The sequence below is a fragment of the Macaca mulatta genome, chromosome 13, assembly GCF_049350105.2.
Source record: "Macaca mulatta isolate MMU2019108-1 chromosome 13, T2T-MMU8v2.0, whole genome shotgun sequence".
Taxonomy (NCBI): Eukaryota; Metazoa; Chordata; class Mammalia; order Primates; family Cercopithecidae; genus Macaca; species Macaca mulatta.
Genome location: NC_133418.1, coordinates 81,945,809 through 81,960,266, shown reverse-complemented (window position 1 = coordinate 81,960,266; position 14,458 = coordinate 81,945,809). Strand labels below are relative to the sequence as shown.

Here is a 14,458-nt window from a genome sequence, read left to right as displayed (position 1 = left end):
CTTGCACTGTTGAAGGAGACAGATGCCTGTACTGGTCCCGGGAAGGCCAACCTTGGGCTGCTCAGCCCTTCCCCAGCAGGCAGAAAGGGCTTGTTGTTGCTTACAGTGACCTCCACTCAGGTCCTGCTCCGTAATTTGCGGGGCCCCATCAAAATGAAAACGTGAGCCCGTGCTTCAAAAAGTACTATGAATTTCAAGATGGCGATACCAGGGCATTAACCCAAGTGCAGGATCTTTCTGAGCATAGCCCCTTTTAAGTGCGGGGCATTGTGTGACTGCCCAGGTCGCATGCCTGCAAGCTGGCCCAGCCTCCAGTGGACCACTCTCATTCTGCTGGCCAGGCCTGAGTTTCTGCAGCTTCTGCCTCATGGGGCACCTGCAGGCCTAGACACAGACCCCGGAGGATTCAGGGCAGGACTCAGGGCTTCCTTCTGGGGTCCCACCCCCATCTTTGGCTCCCATATACCACAACTGGCAACAATTTCCCAACCTGGCTCTTCACTCAATTTCTCTCCCCTCACGGTTTAGAGACAGTGCTTCCCAATTGTGAAAACATTCTGCATTTCATCTGCGCTTGCTTGTAACCTGGGGGTCTGGAGTAATTGGGAACACAGAACAGCTGCATTGAGTGCTGGGCTATTTGGCGCTCCTCGAGCTCTTTACAAGGCTCCTCATAGGCCTACTGTAAATAGGAAAGTACAAACACATGCCAATTTTGCAGCAGATTAAAACCATCTCCTGCGCTCCCTGGATCGTAACACATAGCAGTTTGTGTTTATTCAGCATTTATTAGCTTGCATGCTACTTAGGGACTTTCATAGTTCTCTGCTAGGCGAGGCCTTAGTATTTGGGCTTTCCAGAGTCTTGGAGGCACACCATATGGAGAGCTCTAAAGCCTCATTTCCAGGGTCAGCCTGACCCCACAAGGCCAGAGCCTCTACAGAGCTGTGCTGTGCAATGCAGTGTGGCCGCTCGCCACTTATGTCTCTTGAGAACTTGAAATGTGGCTGGTCTGAGTTGAGACATGTTCATGTAGAGTACATACTGAACTTTGAAGGCTTAGTACAAAAAAAGAAATGTAAAGGATCTCATTAATTTGTTGTGGGGAGGTGGGCAGGGATAGAGTCTCACTCTGTCGTCCAGGCTGGAGTGCAGTGGTGCGATGTCCAACCTCTCCAATCACTGCAACCTCTGCTTCCTGGGTTTAAGTGATTCTCCTGCCTCAGCCTTCCGAGTAGCTGGGACTACATGTGCACACCACCATGCCAGGCTAATTTTTTTGTATTTTTTTTTTTTTAGTAGAGACAGGGTTTGACCATGTTGGCCAGGTTGGTCTTGAACTCCTGACTTCAGGTGATCCACCCCTTCTTGGCCTCCCAAAGTGTTGGGATTACAGGCGTGAGCCACTGCACCCAGCTCTCATTAATTTTTCACATTCATTACATATTGAAATAATATTTCTTACATAATGAATTAAAATGCATTACTAAAGTCAGTTTTACATGTTTCTTTTTCCTTTTTTAAAATGCAGCTACTAGAAAATTTAAAATTATATGTATGGTTTGCCTTTTTTTTTTTTTTTTTTTTTTTTCCGAGACAGGCTCTGGCTCTGTTGCCTAGGCCGGAGTGCAGTGGCATGATCATGGCTCACTACAACCTCCACCTCCTGGGCTCAAGAGATCCTCTCTCAGCTTCCTGAGTAGCTGGGACTACAGGCATGCACCACCACACTTGGCTAATTTTTGTAATTTTTGTAGAGATGGGGTTTCGCCATGTTGCCCAAGCTGGTCTTGAATTCCTGACTTCAAGTGATCTGCCCGCTTTGGCCTCCCAAAGTGTTGGGATTACAGGTGTGAGCCACCGCGCCCGGCCTATGGATTGCATCTTATTTCTATTGGATAGCTCTGCTTTAAAGCCTCTCCTTGTTGTATTTACATGTATACACACACATACACACATACACACACACAGACACACCACACAAACACATGCTCCTGAGCTACTGGCAGGATCTTGGAAAGAAAACCAGGGACAGTGAGATCATGTGGCTTGACCCCAAGTGCCACCCTCTCTAGGAACATTCTTCAGAAGATCCCAGGGCCACCTAATACTACCAACCTAGAGGCTTTTGTTTGGCCAACAGTAATCTGTCTGCCTTGCCTTTTAAAATTAAAAAGGATTAATCTAACACCTATTTATTGAACACCTATATTTGCAAGGGACTATGACATAGTGAGTTCAGAGTGCAGGCTCCAGAGACCACATGACTTGGATTCTAGACCTGGCCCTACCAAATGAGCTATATGTCCTTGAACGAGTGTGCCTTCTTCATGCCTTGGTCTTCTCATCTGCAAAATGGGAATTATGACATCCAAAGGTCAGAATCAAGATGGTGACCCAGGTGCCTACTTCATGGGCTTGTTGTGAGGATTGAATGAGATAAGGCACAGAACATCCTTGGCATGGAGTCATCCTGCTATAGGCAGCCACGGGCCTGATCTGGCCCCTGGACTTGCAAAGGGCTCAACAGACTCTGAGGAAGGGAGGGAACCATGATCCCAGAGAGACTCTAAGACAGATTGGAAAGACCATCCTAGGCAGGATGTAATGTCAAAAGTTAGGATTCGGAAAGGTTCCCAGTCATAATGTCAAGTTGGAAGGCCCAGTGTAGGAGGGTCTAGAGTGGGGCTAGGATTGATTCTGGGAAGCCAAAAAATGAGTGAGAAATAGACAGTTCTGCTCTTAGTCACCTGAACTCAGAGCATCCCCTCACTGGGGCCAAACCAAAGGCCAAGGCTGAGGAAGTGGGCCCAGTCACATTCCAAGTCCTACATTGGGCCTAGGTAGGCAGATCTGGAGTGTTGGACCCGTTTCCTCCTTACAGTCTTGTCCCTGTAAGGCAACTGCATTAGGGTAATGCGGGTTGATGAAACAAATCCCAAAATTTCAGTGGCTGAACATAATAGAGGCTACTTTTCACTCACATAACAGTCCACTGTGGGTGCTCCTGGTCGGTAGGAGGCCTTCCACATGGTGATTCAGGGATCCAAGCTCTTTGTACCTAATGACTCTGCCCTCTCTTAGGCCTGAGTCCTCTGCACCTAGAGAGCAGACAGGAAAGAGTGGGTGGAGAAGACACAACCTTTTCTAACCACCTTGACCTGAATGTAACATCTGTCATTAACTTTATGTTCAATCTGTGACAAGTAGTCTCATGGTTCTGCCTAGATGCAAGAGTGGCTGGGAACTGCAGGCTCTACACAATAGAATAGAGAGACTCATTTCTGGTGGGCATCTCTGCCAGCTCCCACTCTGTAGGGAGAGCCAACCTAACAGCCTGGCCTCCCTCTCACCAGTCCCCCTAACTTCTCTAAGGCACTTGCCAGTCATCATGCCCAGGCCAGGCTTCTGAAGGGAAATAGAGGGAAAAAATTATGAACACTTCTAAGGGAATAATGACACAATAAGCACACTCAATGAGATAGCACATACACTATAGTCTCAGCACTTCAGGCATCCTTGAGTGGTTCCAAAGGCCTCCTCCTTCTTAGAGCCTTCAAACCACACCCAGGCACTGGCCTTGAGAGATATTGAGCTCAGTGAGCCAAGCCAGGCCTGCAATGCTGTTCTGAGGAGGATGTAGGCAGGTGGACGCGGGACCAGTAAAGTCTTCCTAGAGCTACCCTGTCCTGGCCACAGGCAGCTTGGAGAGATCTCAGAGGGACCTCCTGGTCTGCTGAGCCACTTTCCCGGTGTGCCCTGGTTATTGCACTCGCAAAATCCCGAGTCCTTACTGGCCAGGACTGGAGCAAGGAGGAGAGGTGTGGGTGGGGTCGAGGGCAGGTCTCATTATCCAACACAGGCTCGGTGCTTTTAACCAGTGCTTCTCCCACACCTGCTGGCAGCTGGGGAGGGGCGCAAAGAATAACCAGACCCACTGAACCTCAGGTTGCTCATGATTTTGTGAACAAGATGACCAGATATCAAGGACTTCTGTCTGATGCAGAGAATGTGTCATGCCCCTCAAAGAGCGGAAGTGGTGAATGCCAGAGGGGCACACATAAGTGAGTCTATCTTCACTTTGGGGCATTAGGGGAAGGCTTCCTGGAGGCTGAGTTTTAAAGGATGGGGAGGGGAAGAATCTCCTTGGGATTCCCAGCAGTGTTTCCCAGGACTTCATGGTTGCAAAGCTAGTGAGGCAGGCAAGGCAGAGAGGAAGGCAGGGCCAGTCACCTTCACTGGACAGGGGAAGAGACAGAGGCCTAGAAAGGTGGAGCTCCTTGCCCAAGGTTGCACAGGAATATTGCAAGTAGGAATGCAGACATCTGGCCTACCAGTTCTGGGCTCTTTGTATGAGCTTGATAAGCACGTTTCTCCCTCAAGGCTGGTCAGGGCAGGTCCCCGGGTGGGGCAGGAAACTCTCATGCAGGGAGCAGGTCCTCCCGGGGGCTTCTCAGGGCTGGGTGCTCAGCCTCCCCCAAATAACATGTGTTTCCTGTTTTCCTGCTCCCTCTGGCTCAGGAAAGAGAACGGGTTTTCCTGAGCGGAAGAGCCTCAAAGACCTGGCCCAGGCCCAGAGAGCTCTACCGGTCAGCCCACTCAGGGCTCTTGTTCCTCAGGGCGGTGGGCCCCTCACCCACCCACCCAGCCTTCCAAGGACACTCGTGACCATTATCTCCCCTCGCTCTCCCCGGACTGTCTTGAACCCAGGACCTTGACTCCCAGCTTGGTATTCTCGAAATACTCTTTGCTGATCCTTGGCCAAACCTGGAGTTTGTGCCGGTTTGGAACTGAAAAGTCAGCGCTGTGGGACAAGGACTTTGGCAAACCCTACAGCTGCTGGAGATAGAGAGTCCTTATACCTCCCCACCCCTGTTCCCACGTTGTTTCCTGTTGTCCTGGGATGGAAGCAGGGGACAGACGGTCAGTGGCTGACATCGTCCCAGCTTTCCAGCTGACATTCTGCGGACTTGGCACAGTCTGAGCTCTGTCCGTAGCTGCTCTGAAGCACAGAGTGTTTGGATGTGAATGCAACATCTTTCCCCACTGTCTGGTCCAGGGTTTTCCCTGCATCTTGGAGGAAGAGAGATGTTGTGTGAAAATGGAGGCAGAGCGAGCGATCAGCCCAGGTCTGCAAAGCCACGGAGCCCAGCGCCCAATGCAACATCTTTCCCCACTGTCTGGTCCAGGGTTTTCCCTGCATCTTGGAGGAAGAGAGATGTTGTGTGAAAATGGAGGCAGAGCGAGCGATCAGCCCAGGTCTGCAAAGCCACGGAGCCCAGCGCCCGTGTGAGCTAGAAAGAGGCTAGCGGTGCCTGCTCCTTGTGACTCCTTATCCTGTTGGTGGGGATTAAGAGGAAACAATTTTCTCCATTTCCTTAGCAGCCTCATCTCTCCCTACAAAGAGAAATCTTCCCATGTTCAGGCCTGTTGGAGAGCCTGGTTCTGTGTTTAGGAATTGCTGTTAGGCGGGTGTGTGTATGTGTGTGTGGTGGTTCCTGTAAGGCGAGGCACTGGCTATGGATGAGCTCTGGAGTGGTGGAAGGTGTGTCTGTGTATATGAGACAGTGTGGGTGCTCATATGTGACCCATGTCATCCTGGGGCTTTGTGAGAGGTGACATTCAGGCCCTTCCTTGGCCTGAAGCCCGTGGACAGGCCTGGAGTCCACAGTGGGAGACAACCAACTCTGAAGACTGGGCTATCGACTTTGAAGTCCTCCTTCCTAGTGAGGGCTCCAGGCACAAGCCGCCCAGGTTTATTAGGTACAGGTTTATCTGGGGATAATTTACCTTGTTAACATAATTGTGCCAGAGGATGCAGCCCTGAGGCCCCCGCCTCAGTAATTACCCTTCTCTTGATCTCTTTCATCTCTAAGGACTGTACCTTTATGCAAAGCTATGATGGGCCCCCACTTGCTCCTTCCAAGGCCCTGGGAGGGGCCCTGGCAATGCTTTCACGTTTGTAAAATTTGCAAAGGTATATTGTATCAACCACAATCATTTAAGGCTGCTGTTTCTTTTCACCCTGACTTCCCTTCTGTCACATTTCCCTTCTGCCAGAGGGTATCAGAATAACTGGGCATTTTGGGGATCTAGCTTAGGGAAGCTTGAATTGAGGGATGCATTTAATGTGGACAAATGGGATGTATTTATGTGGGATGCAATATATGTATATATTTCATGAATGTGGCTCTTTGTCACTTCCATGTATCATGACAATTATTGGGGAGGATTTGTTTCCAGGAATACTCCTACCACCCAGGGTGTTGACGCACCTGGGGTGATGCAGCGTGAATGTGTCCTGTGGCTCTTAGTATAGGAAGCGTGTAGGAAGTAGAAATGAAACAAGATTGAAATGCATGGAGCCAGAAGCTGATCTGTGGAAAAGTTCCTGTAGTCTTACAGGTCATGTTAGAGATTTGCTCCTAATTGACAACTGTGGTGGTTAATTCTACGTGTCAACTGGACTGGACTAAGGGATGCCCAGATAGTCGATAAACCATTATTTTGGGATGTATCTGTGAGACTGCTTCCAGAAGAGATTTATATTTGAATTAGTAGATTAAGAAGACTGCCCTCACCAATGTGGGTGGGGATTATCCAATCTGTTGAGGGCCCAAATAAAACAAAAAGGCATAGGAAGACAAACTTGTTTTCTGTCTCTGTTTGAACTGAGACATCCATCTTCTTCTGCCCTGAGACAGTAGTGCTCCTGGTTGTTGGACTGAATTATACCACCAGCTTTCCTGGTTCTCTAGCTTGCAGATGGCACATTGAGGGACCTCTGAGCCTCCGTAATCACATGAGCCAATTCCTATAATCAATCTGTGTGTGTGTGTGTGTGTGTGTGTGTGTGTGTGTGTGTGTATCCTATTGGTTCTCTTTCTCAGGAGAACTTTTAGTAATGCAGATTTTAGTATCAATAGTGGTTCTAGGAGAACAGAATTTTAAGGTCGAGTTTCCTGAATTGGTTCTGAGGTTTATGAGAATGGCCCTCTAATCTGATTGTTCATGGTGTTAGCTCTTTATAGAGATATGCAAAATATCTGCATTGGATACTTCTAATCAACCACTTATAAGAAGCAAGGAGCTAAGTGAGTTCATTTAAGATATTTCAAACATTTTTGGAAAACTGAGGAATATAATGATATTGGTTACTTGGTTACTTGTTCCTAATGTCATTGGACATAGTTGTAAAAGAAAAGGATGAGATCATGGATTCAAATTCCTACCTCAAACAGTGCATAAAAGATCTTCTAGTTGTGCCCTGAAGGATAACCTTATTTCAGGACTGAAACTGCTGGAAATCACACGCAAAACAAATCCTGTGATTGACTGAATGACAACTTCCCAGCCTCACATGGTCTCTACTGTTACAGTGAGGGCGCTGACTGGGAAAGAATGATATCCTGTAAGTTGGGTTGGTGACCTATGGGAAGACCTTGATGAAGCTGGAGACCTTGAGCCTCTTAGTTCTGATAAGTCTTCTTTACCATGGAAGAGGTTGGCCTACGCCCAGTGAAAGTGGCATCCCTACCCCCAGTGAAGTTGCCTACCCACTCCTAGCAAAAATGGCTTCCTCACCCACAGTAGTGGGGATAAATCCTCATTGCCTGATGAACCGGTAATGGCCCTCCCTGAAGCAGTTGCTGTATAAGACAGGGCAGATTCACCCCTGGGCCCACCTCATCACCACTCTTTGCTTCTAGACCTGTATCTAGACTCGAGTCCTAGAAGCCCCCTAAAGGTGAGGTACATAGTGTGACCCATGAGGGGGTATACTGCACCCCAAAATAATTCCTTTATACAAACAGAAATCTGGGGAACATGCATGGAAGTGGATATTAAGAGTGTGGGGTAATGGTAGAAGGAACATAAAGGTGAATCAGGCTGAATTTATTGCTATGGGCCCACTAAGCAGAAATTCTGCATTTAATTTTGCAGCTGGGGGAGTTACAAAGGATTCTAACAGTTTGTTTGGCTGAAATATGGATCGAAAGGTAGGCCACCAAGAGTGAATTGGAAATGCCCGACCTCCCTTGGTTTAACGTAGAGGAAGGGGTTCAGAGGCTTAGGAGATTGGAATGTCCAAGTGAATCTGTCATTTAAGACCCCTTCACCCACACTGAGAGAGTCCAGAAGACATACCCTTTACCAGTATTTTGAGGAATAGATTTGTGAGTGGAGCCCCAGCATCCTTGGAGAGCTCTGTGATCACTCTTTTCTGTAGGCCAGACTTCACATTGGAAACTGTAGCCACTCAACTGGAAGAAACCTACATGCAACAGGGGTAATTGGATTCCAAGGTGACAGGGCCAAGTGGTGGCACCCAGCCATCAAAGGCAAGGTGGGTATAGTTACCTTAATGCACAGCAGAGGCAAAACACCAATCAGAATAGTCCGGCTCATGCAGACTAGTATGGCATTGGCTAGTTAATCATGGTGTACCTAGGAGTGAAACAGATAAGAAGCTTACTAAGTTCTTTGTTGATTTTTCTAAGCAGAAATGTTTTAAGTCAAGAGAACAAAAGTGTAACCCAAATCACCAAAACAGCATCACAGCTCCTCGATTAGTTTTCAGACTTGACCAATTTATAAACCCAGAATCCCTTGAATGGAGGGGAAGCCGAGTCTCTTCAAGGAAGGACCCCATGCAATACCCAAAATTTATGCTATTAGTCTTTCTCCCAGCCTTCTTCAAAGGGACCTTCAGCCTTCACCAGGGTAACTATGCATGAGGGAGAAGGAAATAATCAAATTTTCAGGGACTACTGTACACTGGGGCTAAACTGACACTAATTCCAGGAGAACCAGAATGTCACTGTGGTCCTCTAGTCAGAGCAGGAGCTTATAAAGGTCAGGTGATCAACGGAGTTTTAGTTCAGGTCTATCTCACTATGGGTCTTGTGGGTTTCCAAACCCACCCAGGGTTATTCCTCCCATCCTGGAATGTGTTGTTGGAATTGACACACTTAGTAGCTAGAAGAATCTCCACCTATGGAATGAGGGCTATTATGGTGGGAAAGGCCAAGTGGAAGCCAGTGGAGCTGCCTCTACCCAGGAAAATAGCAAATCAAAAGCAATACTGCATTCCTGGAGAGATTGCAGAGATTAGTGCCACCACTAAAGACTTGGAAGATGCAGGGGTGGTGATTCCCATCACATCCCCATTCAATCGTCCTATTTGACCTGGGCAGAAGACAGGTGAATCTTGGAAAATGATGGTGAATTATCGTAAGCTTAACCAGGTGATGACTCCAGATGTGGTTTCATTGCTTGCACAAATTAACATGTGCCCTGGTACCTGGTATGCAGCTATCGATCTGGCAAATGCCTTTTTCTTTACCTCTGTCCATAAGGCCCACCAGAAGCAGTTTGCCTTCAGCTGTCAAGACCAGCAGTATATCTTCACTGTTCTACTGTAAGGGCATATTAACTCTTTAGCCTGGCTGGGCACTGTGGCTCATGCCTGTAATCCCAGCACGTTGGGAGGCCAAGGCAAGAGGATTCCTTGAGCCCAGGAGTTTAAGATAAGCCTGGGCAATGTGGTGAAATGCTGTCTCTACAAAAAATTACCTGGGCATGGTGGTGTGCACCTGTAGTCCCAGCTACTTGGGAGGCTGAGGTGGGAGGATCACCTGAGCCCATGAGGCCAAGGCTGCAGTGAGCCATGATTGTACCACTGTACCCCAGCCTGGGTGACAGAGTAAGACCCTGTCTAAAAAAGAAAAAAAGAAAGAAAGAAAAGAAAAAACCCAACTCTACAGCCTGTCATGATTTAGTTTGCAGAGCTGTTGATCACCTTTGCTTTCACAGAATACCTCATTCATTCATTTCATTGATGACATTATGCTGATTGGACCTACTGGGCAAGAAACAGCAATTATTCTAGACTTATTGATAAGACACTTGTGTGTCAGAGGGTGGGAAATAAACCCAACAAAAATACAGGGACCTCAGTGAAATTTCTAGAGGTCCAGTTGTACGGGGCATGTTGAGATATCTCTTTTTATAAGGTGAAGAATAAATTGTTGCATCTGGCCTGTCCTACAACCCAGAAAGAGACTAATGCCTGGTACATCTCTTTAGATTTTGGAAGCAACACATTCCTCCTTTGGGTATGCTACTGTGGCTCGTTTACTGAGAGACCTGAAAAGCTGCTAGTTTTGAGTGGGGTTCAGAACAGGAGAAGGCTCTGCAATAGGTCCAGGTTGCTGTGCAAGCTGCCCTGCCACTAGGGCCATGTGATACAGCAGATCCAATGGTGCTTAAAGTGGTAGTGGCAGATAGGATCCTGCTTGGAGCCTGCGGCAGGCCCCTATTGGTGAATGGCAGTGCAGAGCTTTAGGATTTTGGAGGAAGGCCCTGACATAATCTTCAGATAATTACTCTCCTTTTGAGAGACAACTCTTGGCCTGTTACTGGGCCTTAGTAGAAACTAAACACTTGACCATGGAACACCAAGTTACCACGAGACCTGAGCTGCCCATCATGAACTGGGTGTTATCTGACCCACCTAGCCATAAAGTTGAAAGTGTTCAGTAACACTCCATTATCAATGGAAGTGTATATATGTGATCAGGCCTGAGTGGGCATGAAGAAGTGGCCCAAATACCCATAGTCTTGACTCCTGCTACAGTACTTTCTCTTCCTCAGGCTGCACCTATGGCTTCATGGGGAACCCCCTACCATCAGTTGACAGAGGAAGAGAAGACTTGAGCCTGGTTTATAGATGGTTCTGCATGATATCCAGGCATCACCTGAAGTTGGACAGCTGGGGCACTACAGCCTCTCTCTGAGACATCCCTGAAGGACAGTGGTGAAGGGAAATCTTTCCAGTGGGCAGAACTTCAGGTAGTGCAACCTAGTTGTGTACTTTGCTTAGAAGGAGAAATGGCCAGATACACAATTATATCCTGACTCATGGGCTGTAGCCTATGGTTTGGCTGGATGGTCAGGGACTTGGAAGGAACACAATTGGAAAATTAATGACAAAGAAATTTGGAGAAGAAATATGTTGATAGATCTTTCTGAATGGGTAAAAAATGTGAAGATATTTGTGCCCCAGTGATTGTTTATCAAAGAATAACCTCAGCAGAAGACAATTGTAATAGTCAAGTGGTGGCCTGGTGCGGTGGCTCATGCCTGTAATCCCAGCACTTTGGGAGGCCAAGGTGGGCGGATCAGCTGAGGTCAGGAGTTCAAGACCAGCCTGGCCAATGTGGTGAAACCCTGTCTATACTAAAAATACAAAATTTAGCTGGGTGCGGTGGCAGGTGCCTGTAATCCCAGCTACTCAGTAGACTGAGGCAGGAGACTCACTTGAACCCGGGAGGCGGAGGTTGCAGTGAGCCGAGATCACACAATTGCACTCCAGTCAGGGTGACAAGAGTGAAACTCTGTCTTAAAAATAATAATAATCATCATCATCAAGTGGTTAGGGTGACTCATTCTTTGGATACCAGCCAGTCAAGCTCTTTCCCTAGCCACTCCTGTCATTGACCAGTGGGCTCATGAGCAAAGTGGCCATGGGGGCAGAGGTGGAGGTTATGCCGGGGCTCAGCAACATGGATTTCCATTCACCAAGGCTGACCTGGCTACAGCCTCCATGGAGTGCCCAATCTACCAAAAGCAGAGACCAACGCTGAGCTCCTGATATGACACCATTCCCCAAGGTGATCTGCCAGCTGCTTAGTGGCAGGTTGATTAGACAGGACCACTTCCACTGTGGAAGGGGCAGTGTTTTACCCTTACTGGAATAGATACCCTGGATATGATTATCTTCTTTGCACATGATACTTCTGCCAAAACTACCACATGGTGATTTACAGAATGCCTTATTCACCATAATTATATTCCACACAGACTCACTTCATAACAAAAGTGACCCATATTCATGGAATTCACTGGTCTTACCATCCTGAAGAAGTTGGCTTGATAGAACAGTAAAATGGCCTTTCAAAGACCCACAGCACCAGTGTGGTGGGAATACTTTGCAGGGCTGAGACAGGGTTCTCCAGAAGGCTGTATATGTTCTGAATTAGCATCTTGTATATGGTGCTGTTTCTTCCAGAGCCAGGATTCATGGGTTCAGAAATCAAGGGGTGAAAATGGCAGCAGAACCACTCATCATCACCCCTACTCATCTACTAGCAAACTTTTGCTTCCTCTTCCCACAATTTTATGCTCTACTGTTCTGAAGGTCTTAGTTCCAGAGAAAGAAATGCTTCCACAAGGAGAAACAACGATTCCATTGAACTGGAGGTTAAAACTACCACTCAGCCACTTTGGGTGCCTCATGACTCTGAGTAAACAGGCAAAAAGGGAGTTACTGTGTAGGCTGGGGTGATTTACCTGACTGCCATTGGGGAAATTGGACTACTACTCCACAATAGAGGTAAGAAGGAGTATATCTAGGATACAGGAGATCCTTTAGGGTGTCTCTTAGTATTACCATGCCCAGTGACTAAGATTAATGGAAAATAGCCAGGCGTGGTGTAATCACGCCTGTAATCTTTGGGAGGCTGATGTGGGAGGATCACCTGAGTCCAGGAGCTCAAGAACAGCCTGGCTAATATGGTGAAATCCCATCTCTACTAAAAATATAAAAATTAGCTGGGCATGGTGGTAGGCGCCTGTTATCCCAGCGGCTCGGGAGGCTGAGGCAGAAAAATTGCTTTGAACCCGGGAGGTGGAGGTTGCAGTGAGCCACGCTGTACTCCAGCCTGGGTGATAGAGCTAGACTCCCTCAAAAAAAAAGATTAATGGAAAACAATAACACTCAATCTGGGCCTGAATACTAATGGCCCAGACACTTCAGTAATAAAGGTTTGGGTTACCCAGCCAAGTAAAGAACCACAGCCATCTGAAGTTGAGGTGCCTGCTCAACCTCGGAATAATGGAATAATGTGTAGTAGACGAGGTAGTTGCAAATAACAGTTATGACCACATTGTTACCGGGAAAGGGTCCCGATCCAGACCCCAAGAGAGAGTTTTCCCACAAGAAAGAATCTGGGGCAAGGCCACAGAATAAAGTGAAAGCAGGTTTATTAACGAGGTACAAAAACAAAGAATGGCTATTCTGTAGACAGAGCAGCCCTGAGGGCTGCTGGTAGGCTATTTTTATGGTTATTTCTTGATCATATGCTAAACAAGGGGTGGATTATTCATGAGTTTTCTGGTAAAGAGGTGAAGAATTCCTGGAACTGAGGATTCCTCTTTTTTTTTTAGACCAAATAAGGTAACTTCCAGATGTTGCCATGGCATTTGTAAACTGTCATGGCACTGGTAGAAGTGTCTTTTAGCATGTTAATGCATTATAATTAGTGTAAAATGAGCAGTGAGAAGGACCAGAGGTCACTTTCATCACCTTCTTGAATTTGGCAGATTTTGGCTGGCTTCTTTACTGCATCCTGTTTTATCAGTGGAATCTTTGTGACCTGTATCTTGTGTTTGACCTCCTATCTCATCCTGTGACTAAGAATGCCTAACCTCCTGGGAATGGAGCACAGTTGGTCTCAATGGAGTTGTTCTGGTTCCAGTGCCTCTGACAATGTGACCAGTTACAGAAATGAAAATTTTAATTGTCGTGAGTATTTTATGCTTATTTTGTTGTGAATATGTTTGTGTGAACATATACATACATTAAGCAAACATCTTTCTTTTCTTATGTAACATGAGGTATTGCCCTTATGTCATTGACATGTCATTAATAAGGTATCCACCTTATTAACACCTTATTAGTATTTGAGTGCTGTTAATTTTATATCATAGTATTTAAGTTGTGGGATATCAGAAGAGTAGACATCACTTAAGGACTTTACCTCCTAGGGAAGGAATGATTGCATTTTCAGTTGTATGGGGGATAGTTGTATCATATTAGGCAGAATTATTGTAATCCCCCGATAGTTTCTTCCTTCCCACTTCAAGACAAAACCAATTCACTGAGACCATGGCATTGCAATAAAGAGTTTAATTGACGCGAAGCTAGCCATACCACGTGAAAGACAGAGTTATTACTCAATTCAATCTCTCTGAAAATTAGGAGCCTGGGATTTTTCAAGGATAGCTTGTCAGGCCAAGGAATGAGTGCTGCTGATTGGTTGCAGATGCAAACACAGGGGTGTGAAAAATGGTCCTGAGAAAATGTGCTGAGTCTGCTTCTGGGTGGAGGTATGGGGCTGGGTGGAGTCATCAATTGTCAGAAATGCAAAAATCTGAAAAGACGTCTCAAAATGCCAATAATAGGCTCTAAAATAGTGATGTTATTTGCAGGAGTAATTGGGGAATTTGCAAATCTTGTGACCACCAGAGTAATGACTGGTAATCATTTATGTCTATACCTTAGCATGAATTCAGTCCTCCTAACCTGGTGGTCTTTCATTAGCTTTACAAAGGCGGATTAAAGAGCTGCTATCATTTAAACTGTAAACTAAATTTCTCCCAAAGTTAGTTTGGC

General features: G+C 46.7%; 1 protein-coding gene across 1 annotated transcript in view; it reads right to left on the bottom strand.

Annotated features, from left to right (window-relative positions):
* HAAO (3-hydroxyanthranilate 3,4-dioxygenase) overlaps positions 1–14,458 on the bottom strand; it is a 146,878-nt gene that overhangs the window by 107,625 nt on the left and 24,795 nt on the right. The gene's annotated exons all lie outside the window — the stretch shown is intronic.